The 14,034-nt window shown below is 44.7% G+C and overlaps 7 non-coding genes across 7 annotated transcripts; all 7 read right to left on the reverse strand.

Annotated features, from left to right (window-relative positions):
• Window positions 1-349: 349 nt before the first annotated feature.
• On the reverse strand, window positions 350-540 carry LOC141214890 (U2 spliceosomal RNA). The gene has a single exon (XR_012284080.1). It is a non-coding gene; the product is annotated as a U2 spliceosomal RNA (small nuclear RNA).
• A 1,115-nt stretch (window positions 541-1,655) lies between these two features.
• LOC141214738 (U2 spliceosomal RNA) lies at window positions 1,656-1,846 on the reverse strand. Its single transcript, XR_012283934.1, has one exon. It is a non-coding gene; the product is annotated as a U2 spliceosomal RNA (small nuclear RNA).
• Window positions 1,847-2,961: 1,115 nt separating this feature from the next.
• On the reverse strand, window positions 2,962-3,152 carry LOC141214739 (U2 spliceosomal RNA). The gene has a single exon (XR_012283935.1). It is a non-coding gene; the product is annotated as a U2 spliceosomal RNA (small nuclear RNA).
• Window positions 3,153-4,267: 1,115 nt separating this feature from the next.
• Window positions 4,268-4,458, reverse strand: LOC141214847 (U2 spliceosomal RNA). The gene has a single exon (XR_012284039.1). It is a non-coding gene; the product is annotated as a U2 spliceosomal RNA (small nuclear RNA).
• A 1,114-nt stretch (window positions 4,459-5,572) lies between these two features.
• LOC141214740 (U2 spliceosomal RNA) lies at window positions 5,573-5,763 on the reverse strand. The gene has a single exon (XR_012283936.1). It is a non-coding gene; the product is annotated as a U2 spliceosomal RNA (small nuclear RNA).
• A 1,115-nt stretch (window positions 5,764-6,878) lies between these two features.
• Window positions 6,879-7,069, reverse strand: LOC141214741 (U2 spliceosomal RNA). Its single transcript, XR_012283937.1, has one exon. It is a non-coding gene; the product is annotated as a U2 spliceosomal RNA (small nuclear RNA).
• A 1,115-nt stretch (window positions 7,070-8,184) lies between these two features.
• Window positions 8,185-8,375, reverse strand: LOC141214742 (U2 spliceosomal RNA). The gene has a single exon (XR_012283938.1). It is a non-coding gene; the product is annotated as a U2 spliceosomal RNA (small nuclear RNA).
• Window positions 8,376-14,034: the final 5,659 nt, after the last annotated feature.

Below are 14,034 nucleotides of genomic sequence, written 5' to 3' on the forward strand. Positions count from 1 at the left end.
CAACAATATACTGAAAGGTCAATTATATTGTGCAGCTTATCTCACCACCTGTAGTTATTTAGGTGAAAGCTCCAAAATGCTTGCCTAATATGTCTGTTTATCCAAAAGGAAGTAAAAAGGGAGAGCTAGAAAGATAGCATTGCATCACATTACATGGCAATGCAATGCACAGTTGCTGAAGTTGAACCAAAATGAGCTTGTAATCTGGCTTCTGCAACTTTGAACATGAAAAATCCAATGAGGAGAAGAAAAGCAAAGCCAAAGAGTCCATCCCAAAATCCGACAAACAAGCAAAATGAACAAAAAACATTGAATTCAATTCTTTCTGATTTTAGAAACTGCATTAAAGAAGGGGTGCACCGGTCCGGGAGATACTGCAATACCAGGTCAATGCGTGGAGTGGACAGAGCAAGCTCTTTTTCCATCTCCCTGTTCTAAAAATCCATTTAATATATGGTCCCCAGATAGAGGACGTATCAGATATTAAACTGATAAGAACAGATACTACACTTGATCTTAGCCAAAAGGCCGAGAAGCGATAACCAGAATTGGTTTCAAACTACGGAGCCACCCAAGGATCCTGAAAAGTCCATTTGTGGAGATGAGCTCCTGGACTCCCGTTAAGAAGACATGTTGTCAACCTCTAGATCCCTTACATGCCTGCACTTTTCGGCTTGCTGCTGCTGCAATCCACGCGTTTTAGATCTGCATAACTCCACCTCTTTAAACACAGCACCTTCACCCCCTGCTGTTCCCACCCACCTCAACACCGTTGGAAGGGAGGAGAAGCAATTAAGGCGGGGGGTGGGGTGGAACGAGCAGCTGTCTACCCTTAGCAGGAGGGCTCCTGATTACATACCTCTCCTGCTGCTGCTGCTGCTGGCTGTCCAGCAGCAGACTGAAGGTGGCTGCTGCTGTGCACAGGTATATAAAGGCTCAGAGCCTATTATGACACGCGCAGCCAGCGTTCCATTGCCACATTCCATCTACTGCAGGCAGGATACCTGGCTGGCTGAATGTCACTGAGAAGCTCACAGAGACCGCCATAAGCAACAGTTTAACAGAATGCCACAGACTAATCAACCAAACTTTTTGGGTTGGGTTCTCTTTTATAGTCTGCAGGCATTAAATGAAAGAAGTCAGTGTTCCAGCAGAAGGAGACAACGTTTCAGAAAAGGCATTATAGCAAACCAAAAAAGAAATTTTAAGCGCAGCAGAGTAACCAGCGCACATACCTGTTAGCTCAGGTGAGTTTAAAAGGCTGCTGTTGATAACAAGGGCATTTGCTAAATAGATGGTGTGTGTGCAACAATATACTGAAAGGTCAATTATATTGTGCAGCTTATCTCACCACCTGTAGTTATTTAGGTGAAAGCTCCAAAATGCTTGCCTAATATGTCTGTTTATCCAAAAGGAAGTAAAAAGGGAGAGCTAGAAAGATAGCATTGCATCACATTACATGGCAATGCAATGCACAGTTGCTGAAGTTGAACCAAAATGAGCTTGTAATCTGGCTTCTGCAACTTTGAACATGAAAAATCCAATGAGGAGAAGAAAAGCAAAGCCAAAGAGTCCATCCCAAAATCCGACAAACAAGCAAAATGAACAAAAAACATTGAATTCAATTCTTTCTGATTTTAGAAACTGCATTAAAGAAGGGGTGCACCGGTCCTGGAGATACTGCAATACCAGGTCAATGCGTGGAGTGGACAGAGCAAGCTCTTTTTCCATCTCCCTGTTCTAAAAATCCATTTAATATATGGTCCCCAGATAGGGGACGTATCAGATATTAAACTGATAAGAACAGATACTACACTTGATCTTAGCCAAAAGGCCGAGAAGCGATAACCAGAATTGGTTTAAAACTACGGAGCCACCCAAGGATCCTGAAAAGTCCATTTGTGGAGATGAGCTCCTGGACTCCCGTTAAGAAGACATGTTGTCAACCTCTAGATCCCTTACATGCCTGCACTTTTCGGCTTGCTGCTGCTGCAATCCACGCGTTTTAGATCTGCATAACTCCACCTCTTTAAACACTGCACCTTCACCCCCTGCTGTTCCCACCCGCCTCAACACCGTTGGAAGGGAGGAGAACCAATTAAGGCGGGGGGTGGGGTGGAACGAGCAGCTGTCTACCCTTACCAGGAGGGCTCCTGATTACATACCTCTCCTGCTGCTGCTGCTGCTGGCTGTCCAGCAGCAGACTGAAGGTAGCTGCTGCTGTGCACAGGTATATAAAGGCTCAGAGCCTATTATGACACGCGCAGCCAGCGTTCCATTGCCACATTCCATCTACTGCAGGCAGGATACCTGGCTGGCTGAATGTCGCTGAGAAGCTCACAGAGACCGCCATAAGCAACAGTTTAACAGAATGCCACAGACTAATCAACCAAACTTTTTGGGTTGGGTTCTCTTTTATAGTCTGCAGGCATTAAATGAAAGAAGTCAGTGTTCCAGCAGAAGGAGACAACGTTTCAGAAAAGGCATTGTAGCAAACCAAAAAAGAAATTTTAAGCGCAGCAGAGTAACCAGCGCACATACCTGTTAGCTCAGGTGAGTTTAAAAGGCTGCTGTTGATAACAAGGGCATTTGCTAAATAGATGGTGTGTGTGCAACAATATACTGAAAGGTCAATTATATTGTGCAGCTTATCTCACTACCTGTAGTTATTTAGGTGAAAGCTCCAAAATGCTTGCCTAATATGTCTGTTTATCCAAAAGGAAGTAAAAAGGGAGAGCTAGAAAGATAGCATTGCATCACATTACATGGCAATGCAATGCACAGTTGCTGAAGTTGAACCAAAATGAGCTTGTAATCTGGCTTCTGCAACTTTGAACATGAAAAATCCAATGAGGAGAAGAAAAGCAAAGCCAAAGAGTCCATCCCAAAATCCGACAAACAAGCAAAATGAACAAAAAACATTGAATTCAATTCTTTCTGATTTTAGAAACTGCATTAAAGAAGGGGTGCACCGGTCCTGGAGATACTGCAATACCAGGTCAATGCGTGGAGTGGACAGAGCAAGCTCTTTTTCCATCTCCCTGTTCTAAAAATCCATTTAATATATGGTCCCCAGATAGGGGACGTATCAGATATTAAACTGATAAGAACAGATACTACACTTGATCTTAGCCAAAAGGCCGAGAAGCGATAACCAGAATTGGTTTCAAACTACGGAGCCACCCAAGGATCCTGAAAAGTCCATTTGTGGAGATGAGCTCCTGGACTCCCGTTAAGAAGACATGTTGTCAACCTCTAGATCCCTTACATGCCTGCACTTTTCGGCTTGCTGCTGCTGCAATCCACGCGTTTTAGATCTGCATAACTCCACCTCTTTAAACACAGCACCTTCACCCCCTGCTGTTCCCACCCGCCTCAACACCGTTGGAAGGGAGGAGAACCAATTAAGGCGGGGGGTGGGGTGGAACGAGCAGCTGTCTACCCTTAGCAGGAGGGCTCCTGATTACATACCTCTCCTGCTGCTGCTGCTGCTGGCTGTCCAGCAGCAGACTGAAGGTGGCTGCTGCTGTGCACAGGTATATAAAGGCTCAGAGCCTATTATGACACGCGCAGCCAGCGTTCCATTGCCACATTCCATCTACTGCAGGCAGGATACCTGGCTGGCTGAATGTCGCTGAGAAGCTCACAGAGACCGCCATAAGCAACAGTTTAACAGAATGCCACAGACTAATCAACCAAACTTTTTGGGTTGGGTTCTCTTTTATAGTCTGCAGGCATTAAATGAAAGAAGTCAGTGTTCCAGCAGAAGGAGACAACGTTTCAGAAAAGGCATTGTAGCAAACCAAAAAAGAAATTTTAAGCGCAGCAGAGTAACCAGCGCACATACCTGTTAGCTCAGGTGAGTTTAAAAGGCTGCTGTTGATAACAAGGGCATTTGCTAAATAGATGGTGTGTGTGCAACAATATACTGAAAGGTCAATTATATTGTGCAGCTTATCTCACCACCTGTAGTTATTTAGGTGAAAGCTCCAAAATGCTTGCCTAATATGTCTGTTTATCCAAAAGGAAGTAAAAAGGGAGAGCTAGAAAGATAGCATTGCATCACATTACATGGCAATGCAATGCACAGTTGCTGAAGTTGAACCAAAATGAGCTTGTAATCTGGCTTCTGCAACTTTGAACATGAAAAATCCAATGAGGAGAAGAAAAGCAAAGCCAAAGAGTCCATCCCAAAATCCGACAAACAAGCAAAATGAACAAAAAACATTGAATTCAATTCTTTCTGATTTTAGAAACTGCATTAAAGAAGGGGTGCATCGGTCCTGGAGATACTGCAATACCAGGTCAATGCGTGGAGTGGACAGAGCAAGCTCTTTTTCCATCTCCCTGTTCTAAAAATCCATTTAATATATGGTCCCCAGATAGGGGACGTATCAGATATTAAACTGATAAGAACAGATACTACACTTGATCTTAGCCAAAAGGCCGAGAAGCGATAACCAGAATTGGTTTCAAACTACGGAGCCACCCAAGGATCCTGAAAAGTCCATTTGTGGAGATGAGCTCCTGGACTCCCGTTAAGAAGACATGTTGTCAACCTCTAGATCCCTTACATGCCTGCACTTTTCGGCTTGCTGCTGCTGCAATCCACGCGTTTTAGATCTGCATAACTCCACCTCTTTAAACACAGCACCTTCACCCCCTGCTGTTCCCACCCGCCTCAACACCGTTGGAAGGGAGGAGAACCAATTAAGGCGGGGGGTGGGGTGGAACGAGCAGCTGTCTACCCTTAGCAGGAGGGCTCCTGATTACATACCTCTCCTGCTGCTGCTGCTGCTGGCTGTCCAGCAGCAGACTGAAGGTGGCTGCTGCTGTGCACAGGTATATAAAGGCTCAGAGCCTATTATGACACGCGCAGCCAGCGTTCCATTGCCACATTCCATCTACTGCAGGCAGGATACCTGGCTGGCTGAATGTCGCTGAGAAGCTCACAGAGACCGCCATAAGCAACAGTTTAACAGAATGCCACAGACTAATCAACCAAACTTTTTGGGTTGGGTTCTCTTTTATAGTCTGCAGGCATTAAATGAAAGAAGTCAGTGTTCCAGCAGAAGGAGACAACGTTTCAGAAAAGGCATTGTAGCAAACCAAAAAAGAAATTTTAAGCGCAGCAGAGTAACCAGCGCACATACCTGTTAGCTCAGGTGAGTTTAAAAGGCTGCTGTTGATAACAAGGGCATTTGCTAAATAGATGGTGTGTGTGCAACAATATACTGAAAGGTCAATTATATTGTGCAGCTTATCTCACCACCTGTAGTTATTTAGGTGAAAGCTCCAAAATGCTTGCCTAATATGTCTGTTTATCCAAAAGGAAGTAAAAGGGAGAGCTAGAAAGATAGCATTGCATCACATTACATGGCAATGCAATGCACATTTGCTGAAGTTGAACCAAAATGAGCTTGTAATCTGGCTTCTGCAACTTTGAACATGAAAAATCCAATGAGGAGAAGAAAAGCAAAGCCAAAGAGTCCATCCCAAAATCCGACAAACAAGCAAAATGAACAAAAAACATTGAATTCAATTCTTTCTGATTTTAGAAACTGCATTAAAGAAGGGGTGCACCGGTCCTGGAGATACTGCAATACCAGGTCAATGCGTGGAGTGGACAGAGCAAGCTCTTTTTCCATCTCCCTGTTCTAAAAATCCATTTAATATATGGTCCCCAGATAGGGGACGTATCAGATATTAAACTGATAAGAACAGATACTACACTTGATCTTAGCCAAAAGGCCGAGAAGCGATAACCAGAATTGGTTTCAAACTACGGAGCCACCCAAGGATCCTGAAAAGTCCATTTGTGGAGATGAGCTCCTGGACTCCCGTTAAGAAGACATGTTGTCAACCTCTAGATCCCTTACATGCCTGCACTTTTCGGCTTGCTGCTGCTGCAATCCACGCGTTTTAGATCTGCATAACTCCACCTCTTTAAACACAGCACCTTCACCCCCTGCTGTTCCCACCCGCCTCAACACCGTTGGAAGGGAGGAGAACCAATTAAGGCGGGGGGTGGGGTGGAACGAGCAGCTGTCTACCCTTAGCAGGAGGGCTCCTGATTACATACCTCTCCTGCTGCTGCTGCTGCTGGCTGTCCAGCAGCAGACTGAAGGTGGCTGCTGCTGTGCACAGGTATATAAAGGCTCAGAGCCTATTATGACACGCGCAGCCAGCGTTCCATTGCCACATTCCATCTACTGCAGGCAGGATACCTGGCTGGCTGAATGTCGCTGAGAAGCTCACAGAGACCGCCATAAGCAACAGTTTAACAGAATGCCACAGACTAATCAACCAAACTTTTTGGGTTGGGTTCTCTTTTATAGTCTGCAGGCATTAAATGAAAGAAGTCAGTGTTCCAGCAGAAGGAGACAACGTTTCAGAAAAGGCATTGTAGCAAACCAAAAAAGAAATTTTAAGCGCAGCAGAGTAACCAGCGCACATACCTGTTAGCTCAGGTGAGTTTAAAAGGCTGCTGTTGATAACAAGGGCATTTGCTAAATAGATGGTGTGTGTGCAACAATATACTGAAAGGTCAATTATATTGTGCAGCTTATCTCACCACCTGTAGTTATTTAGGTGAAAGCTCCAAAATGCTTGCCTAATATGTCTGTTTATCCAAAAGGAAGTAAAAAGGGAGAGCTAGAAAGATAGCATTGCATCACATTACATGGCAATGCAATGCACAGTTGCTGAAGTTGAACCAAAATGAGCTTGTAATCTGGCTTCTGCAACTTTGAACATGAAAAATCCAATGAGGAGAAGAAAAGCAAAGCCAAAGAGTCCATCCCCAAATCCGACAAACAAGCAAAATGAACAAAAAACATTGAATTCAATTCTTTCTGATTTTAGAAACTGCATTAAAGAAGGGGTGCACCGGTCCTGGAGATACTGCAATACCAGGTCAATGCGTGGAGTGGACAGAGCAAGCTCTTTTTCCATCTCCCTGTTCTAAAAATCCATTTAATATATGGTCCCCAGATAGGGGACGTATCAGATATTAAACTGATAAGAACAGATACTACACTTGATCTTAGCCAAAAGGCCGAGAAGCGATAACCAGAATTGGTTTCAAACTACGGAGCCACTCAAGGATCCTGAAAAGTCCATTTGTGGAGATGAGCTCCTGGACTCCCGTTAAGAAGACATGTTGTCAACCTCTAGATCCCTTACATGCCTGCACTTTTCGGCTTGCTGCTGCTGCAATCCACGCGTTTTAGATCTGCATAACTCCACCTCTTTAAACACAGCACCTTCACCCCCTGCTGTTCCCACCCGCCTCAACACCGTTGGAAGGGAGGAGAACCAATTAAGGCGGGGGGTGGGGTGGAACGAGCAGCTGTCTACCCTTAGCAGGAGGGCTCCTGATTACATACCTCTCCTGCTGCTGCTGCTGCTGGCTGTCCAGCAGCAGACTGAAGGTGGCTGCTGCTGTGCACAGGTATATAAAGGCTCAGAGCCTATTATGACACGCGCAGCCAGCGTTCCATTGCCACATTCCATCTACTGCAGGCAGGATACCTGGCTGGCTGAATGTCGCTGAGAAGCTCACAGAGACCGCCATAAGCAACAGTTTAACAGAATGCCACAGACTAATCAACCAAACTTTTTGGGTTGGGTTCTCTTTTATAGTCTGCAGGCATTAAATGAAAGAAGTCAGTGTTCCAGCAGAAGGAGACAACGTTTCAGAAAAGGCATTGTAGCAAACCAAAAAAGAAATTTTAAGCGCAGCAGAGTAACCAGCGCACATACCTGTTTGCTCAGGTGAGTTTAAAAGGCTGCTGTTGATAACAAGGGCATTTGCTAAATAGATGGTGTGTGTGCAACAATATACTGAAAGGTCAATTATATTGTGCAGCTTATCTCACCACCTGTAGTTATTTAGGTGAACGCTCCAAAATGCTTGCCTAATATGTCTGTTTATCCAAAAGGAAGTAAAAAGGGAGAGCTAGAAAGATAGCATTGCATCACATTACATGGCAATGCAATGCACAGTTGCTGAAGTTGAACCAAAATGAGCTTGTAATCTGGCTTCTGCAACTTTGAACATGAAAAATCCAATGAGGAGAAGAAAAGCAAAGCCAAAGAGTCCATCCCAAAATCCGACAAACAAGCAAAATGAACAAAAAACATTGAATTCAATTCTTTCTGATTTTAGAAACTGCATTAAAGAAGGGGTGCACCGGTCCTGGAGATACTGCAATACCAGGTCAATGCGTGGAGTGGACAGAGCAAGCTCTTTTTCCATCTCCCTGTTCTAAAAATCCATTTAATATATGGTCCCCAGATAGGGGACGTATCAGATATTAAACTGATAAGAACAGATACTACACTTGATCTTAGCCAAAAGGCCGAGAAGCGATAACCAGAATTGGTTTCAAACTACGGAGCCACCCAAGGATCCTGAAAAGTCCATTTGTGGAGATGAGCTCCTGGACTCCCGTTAAGAAGACATGTTGTCAACCTCTAGATCCCTTACATGCCTGCACTTTTCGGCTTGCTGCTGCTGCAATCCACGCGTTTTAGATCTGCATAACTCCACCTCTTTAAACACAGCACCTTCACCCCCTGCTGTTCCCACCCACCTCAACACCGTTGGAAGGGAGGAGAACCAATTAAGGCGGGGGGTGGGTGTTAGAACCTTGCTGTTAGGTTTTTTTTCCTTTGCTGGTCACATGACCTTGTTGGCCTATTTAATCCTGCTCCGCCCTTCTGGCTTTGCTGGACTTCTTTGTATATCTACTTTCTAGCTAGCCTGTGCTCTGTATCTAACTCTGTTAGTTTGCTTGGTCTACGGACCTCTAGGTTCTATCTATTTTGTTTGTTCGTCTGTCTGCTGCTATTTCTGTTAGGAGGTGTCCCATATTCCTCCCAGTCCTTAGTACTTGTAGGGATTCCCTCCCCAAATCTATAGGTCTCCGTACAGACTAGATTAGGACTTTAGCAGGTCTGATCGCAGGATCAGGTTCCCTGTTACATCGTAGGGATTCAGCTGAGTCTTATAGTAGGGACAGATCTCCTCTCTTTCCTTAGCTTTGGTAGCAGAACATAACAGTAAGTCCAGCCTGTAAATTCTCTAAGGAAAGATTTTTTTTTGTTCCATCATGGTGTCGGTTCAGGATTTGGCTAAACACCTGCAGGGACTCTCTCTGGAAGTGGCCGAGCTCCGTCAGCACGTGAGTAACTGTCCTGGAGCATATTTCTTGGAGCCTAAGGTATGTTTGCCGGATTTATTTTTTGGTGAACATCGAGAATTTTTTTCATTTAAAAATGCTTGCTTATTGTATTTTCGTTTGAGACCCAAGTCCTCTGGGGATGAATCCCAGCGCGTAGGGTTCATAATGTCACTTTTGCGCAAAGAGCCTCAGGAGTGGGCCTTTTCTTTGCAACCTAGTGATACATGCTTCAGATCAGTGGATAGTTTTTTTTCTGCTTTAGGACTATTATATGATGATCCTGACCGTGTGGCATCAGCTGAGACTGAGTTGAGACGTTTAAAACAAGGATCAGGTAATATGGAAAAATATTGTACACATTTTCGTCGTTGGTCCACTCAAACAGGGTGGAACGATTCTGCTCTGAAAAGTCTATTTCTTGCTGGGCTCAGTGAAAAGGTTAAAGACCTGCTAATTGCTTATCCTACACCTGAGGATTTGCAACAGGCTATGCAATTAGCTATACGGGTGGACAGAAGACTGCGTGCTAGGGTTAATGAGAGCAAATCCTCTGCTATGTCAGTTTCTGGTTATGATAATGTGTGTACTAACAGTGGTGAACCGATGGAGATTGGATCGGTGGCACCTCGCTCTCAAGAAAAACACCGTCGTTTTTCAGAAGGCTTGTGTTTCTATTGTGGAAAATCTGGTCATTTGATTAAAGGCTGTGAGCTTCGTATGAAGAAAGAAAAAAAAATGGTCAGTCACGCCCGTATTGCCTGTTTAAATTCCAAGGGTATATTTTTAGCTGCTTCCACGATTGCTCAGGAAAAATTAATGGAATTTCGGGTGTTTGTTGATTGCGGGTCTACACTGAATGTTATTGATGGGGGATTCGTGGAAAAACTCAATTTAAAACCTGAACCTTTATCATCCCCCATTGCTGTGGTTTCTGTGGATGGTTCCCCTTTGAAGAATATTACTCTCAAGGTCAGTGAATTTCCTCTCACTATTAATGGTGTTCACCATGAGAAATTGGATTTGGTAGTGTTGAATAACTTGCCTTCTCCAGTAATATTGGGTTTGCCCTGGTTAAAATTTCACAATCCTGTACTGGATTGGTCTACCAGTGAAATTAAATCCTGGAGCCATAAATGTTATGACAAGTGTTGTAACGGGCGTATTGCAGCTTTGGATAGGGGAGAATTGCCTGTTCCTATTCAGGATTTTTGGAGAGTTTTTTCTGAGAAAGAATCGCAGGTTTTGCCTCCCCATAGAGACTATGATTGTTCTATTGAATTTGTCCCTGGAGCGGCTCTTCCTAAAAGTCGTTTATTTAACCTTACTATTCCTGAGAGGAAGGCTTTGGAGGAATACATACAGACAAGTTTGGCCGCCGGTCACATTAGGCCCTCTAAGTCTCCTGTGGCGGTTGGATTTTTTTTTGTAAAAAAAAAGGACGGCGGTTTACGTCCTTGTCTGGATTTTCGTGAGATTAACAAAATTACGGTACGCAATCCTTACCCACTGCCATTGATTCCTGATCTGTTTAACCAGTTATTGGGGGCCAAGTGGTTCTCTAAAATTGACCTTAAGGGGGCATACAATCTGTTGCGCATGAAGGAGGGTGATGAATGGAAGACTGCTTTTAACACTCCTGTGGGTCATTTTGAGAATCTGGTTATGCCTTTTGGTCTTACTAATGCTCCTGCATTTTTTCAGAATCTGATTAATGACATCCTTAGACCTTTGATCGGTAAAAATGTGGTTGTGTATTTGGATGACATTTTGATTTATTCGCCAGATCTGGAGTCTCATTGGCGGAGCGTGCGTGAGGTATTACAGTTATTAATGGACAATTCGCTTTTTGCTAAGCTGGAGAAATGTGAGTTCGCTGTACAGAGAATTAGTTTTTTGGGCTACATTATCTCCAGCAAAGGTTTTGAGATGGATCCGGTTAAGGTTCAGGCTGTGCAGGAATGGCCTAGGCCTATTGGTTTGAAATCAATACAGAGGTTTTTGGGTTTCGCCAATTACTATAGAAAATTCATAAAAAATTTTTCTAGTATTGTCAAACCTCTGACTGATCTCACCAGGAAAGGTGCTGATGCGGTTCAGTGGTCTTCTGAGGCCATTGAAGCTTTTGTGTATCTCAAGGAGAGGTTCACCTCTGCTCCCATCCTTATGCAGCCTGATGTTACTAGGCCGTTTTTGGTTGAGGTTGATGCTTCCTCTGTGGGGGTTGGCGCAGTATTGTCTCAGGATAACGGGGATGGATTACATCCCTGTGCATTTTTTTCAAAAAAATTTTCGGAGACTGAATTGAATTACGATATTGGTAATCGGGAATTATTGGCTATTAAACTCGCATTTGAACACTGGCGCCACTTCTTGGAAGGTGCGGAATTTCCCGTTCAGGTTCTTACGGATCATAAAAATCTGATATATCTTGACGCTGCCAAGCGCCTGAATGCCCGTCAGGCTAGGTGGGCACTGTTTTTCTCGCGGTTTAATTTCTCCGTTACTTACATCCCTGGTACTAAGAATGTTAAGGCGGATGCCTTGTCTCGCAGTTTTTCTCCCATAGTCGGTGCTGAGAAAGAGGAAAACATTTTACAAGAAGGTGTTGTGATAGCTGCTTTAGACTCCGTTTTGGAAGATGAGATTCTTAAAGCTCAGGAGAATGCCCCATCTAACACTCCTCATGGGAGGTTGTTTGTGCCTGGGACCTTTAGGAGAGATTTGTTTGTTGAGTGTCACGAATCTCGGTTGGCAGGTCATCCCGGAATCTCTGAGACCAAGAGACTGGTGGGTCGCAGTTTTTGGTGGCCTGGATGGCAGAAGGAAGTCATTAAGTGGGTGCGCCAATGTACTATATGTGCTAGATCTAAGTCCTCACATACTCCTGCTGCGGGGTTGCTTTGTCCTTTGGAGGTCCCCAGTGCTCCTTGGACACATTTGGCTATGGACTTTATAACTGACCTTCCCCCCTCTGAGGGTTTTACTGTCATCTGGGTGGTCGTGGACCGTTTTAGCAAGATGTGTCACTTGGTTCCCTTCGTCAAACTGCCCTGCACTAAAACTCTCGCTAAGGCCTTTGTCAAGGAAATTGTCAGACTTCATGGCGTTCCTACTGACATTGTTTCTGATAGGGGTCCTCAGTTCGTGGCTCGTTTTTGGCGTGCCTTTTGTGACAGGTTGGGAATTCATTTGTCGTTTTCGTCCGGATATCATCCTGAATCTAATGGCCAGACAGAAAGGAAAAACCAGGATGTTGAGCAGTTCTTGCGTTGTTTTGTGGCAGACAATCAAGAGGGGTGGTCTGAGTTTCTGCCACTTGCCGAATTTGCTCTGAACAATCATACATCTTCTTCTGCTGGTTGTTCGCCTTTTTTTTGTTGTTCTGGGAGACATCCGCCGTTTGGGTCGTTCTCCAAGTTGGGATCTGCCGTGCCTGAGGAGGAGAATTTTTCCGGTGATTTGGAAAGAGTTTGGACGGATGTGCGTGGTAATCTTCAGGAGGCCAACAGAAAATCTAAAGACTACTTTGATAGGAAACGACAGGAGGTTTTGTTCGCTGTTGGTGACATGGTTTGGTTGTCCTCTAGGAATCTGCGGTTGAGGATTCCTTCTAAGAAATTGGGTCCCAAGTTTGTAGGGCCCTTTAAGGTGCTTCAGGTTGTCAACCAATCTGCTGTTAGGTTGGAGGTTCCTACCTCCTGGAGAATTAATCCGGTCTTTCATGTCTCTCTGTTAAAAAAAGCTGTTGTGTCGGATGGTGACGCCTCTGCCTCTGTTCCTCCGGTGGTGGAGGACGGGGAATATGAAATTTCTCGCATCCTTGACTCTAGACGGTATAGAGGTAGTTTGCAGTATCTTGTGGCCTGGAAAGGTTTCGGACCCGAGGATAACTCTTGGGTGAGGTCAGATGATGTTTCCGCGTCCAGACTTATCAGAGCGTTTCACAGGAGATTTCCTGATAAGCCTGGTCCTAGGGGATCCGGAGGATCCTCTTAGAAGGGGGGGTACTGTTAGAACCTTGCTGTTAGGTTTTTTTTCCTTTGCTGGTCACATGACCTTGTTGGCCTATTTAATCCTGCTCCGCCCTTCTGGCTTTGCTGGACTTCTTTGTATATCTACTTTCTAGCTAGCCTGTGCTCTGTATCTAACTCTGTTAGTTTGCTTGGTCTACGGACCTCTAGGTTCTATCTATTTTGTTTGTTCGTCTGTCTGCTGCTATTTCTGTTAGGAGGTGTCCCATATTCCTCCCAGTCCTTAGTACTTGTAGGGATTCCCTCCCCAAATCTATAGGTCTCCGTACAGACTAGATTAGGACTTTAGCAGGTCTGATCGCAGGATCAGGTTCCCTGTTACATCGTAGGGATTCAGCTGAGTCTTATAGTAGGGACAGATCTCCTCTCTTTCCTTAGCTTTGGTAGCAGAACATAACAGTGGGGTGGAACGAGCAGCTGTCTACCCTTAGCAGGAGGGCTCCTGATTACATACCTCTCCTGCTGCTGCTGCTGCTGGCTGTCCAGCAGCAGACTGAAGGTGGCTGCTGCTGTGCACAGGTATATAAAGGCTCAGAGCCTATTATGACACGCGCAGCCAGCGTTCCATTGCCACATTCCATCTACTGCAGGCAGGATACCTGGCTGGCTGAATGTCGCTGAGAAGCTCACAGAGACCGCCATAAGCAACAGTTTAACAGAATGCCACAGACTAATCAACCAAACTTTTTGGGTTGGGTTCTCTTTTATAGTCTGCAGGCATTAAATGAAAGAAGTCAGTGTTCCAGCAGAAGGAGACAACGTTTCAGAAAAGGCATTATAGCAAACCAAAAAAGAAATTTTAAGCGCAGCAGAGT

This window comes from Phyllobates terribilis, unplaced genomic scaffold (genome assembly GCF_046119375.1).
Source record: "Phyllobates terribilis strain yellow unplaced genomic scaffold, ASM4611937v1 Scaffold_223__1_contigs__length_3252167, whole genome shotgun sequence".
Taxonomy (NCBI): Eukaryota; Metazoa; Chordata; class Amphibia; order Anura; family Dendrobatidae; genus Phyllobates; species Phyllobates terribilis.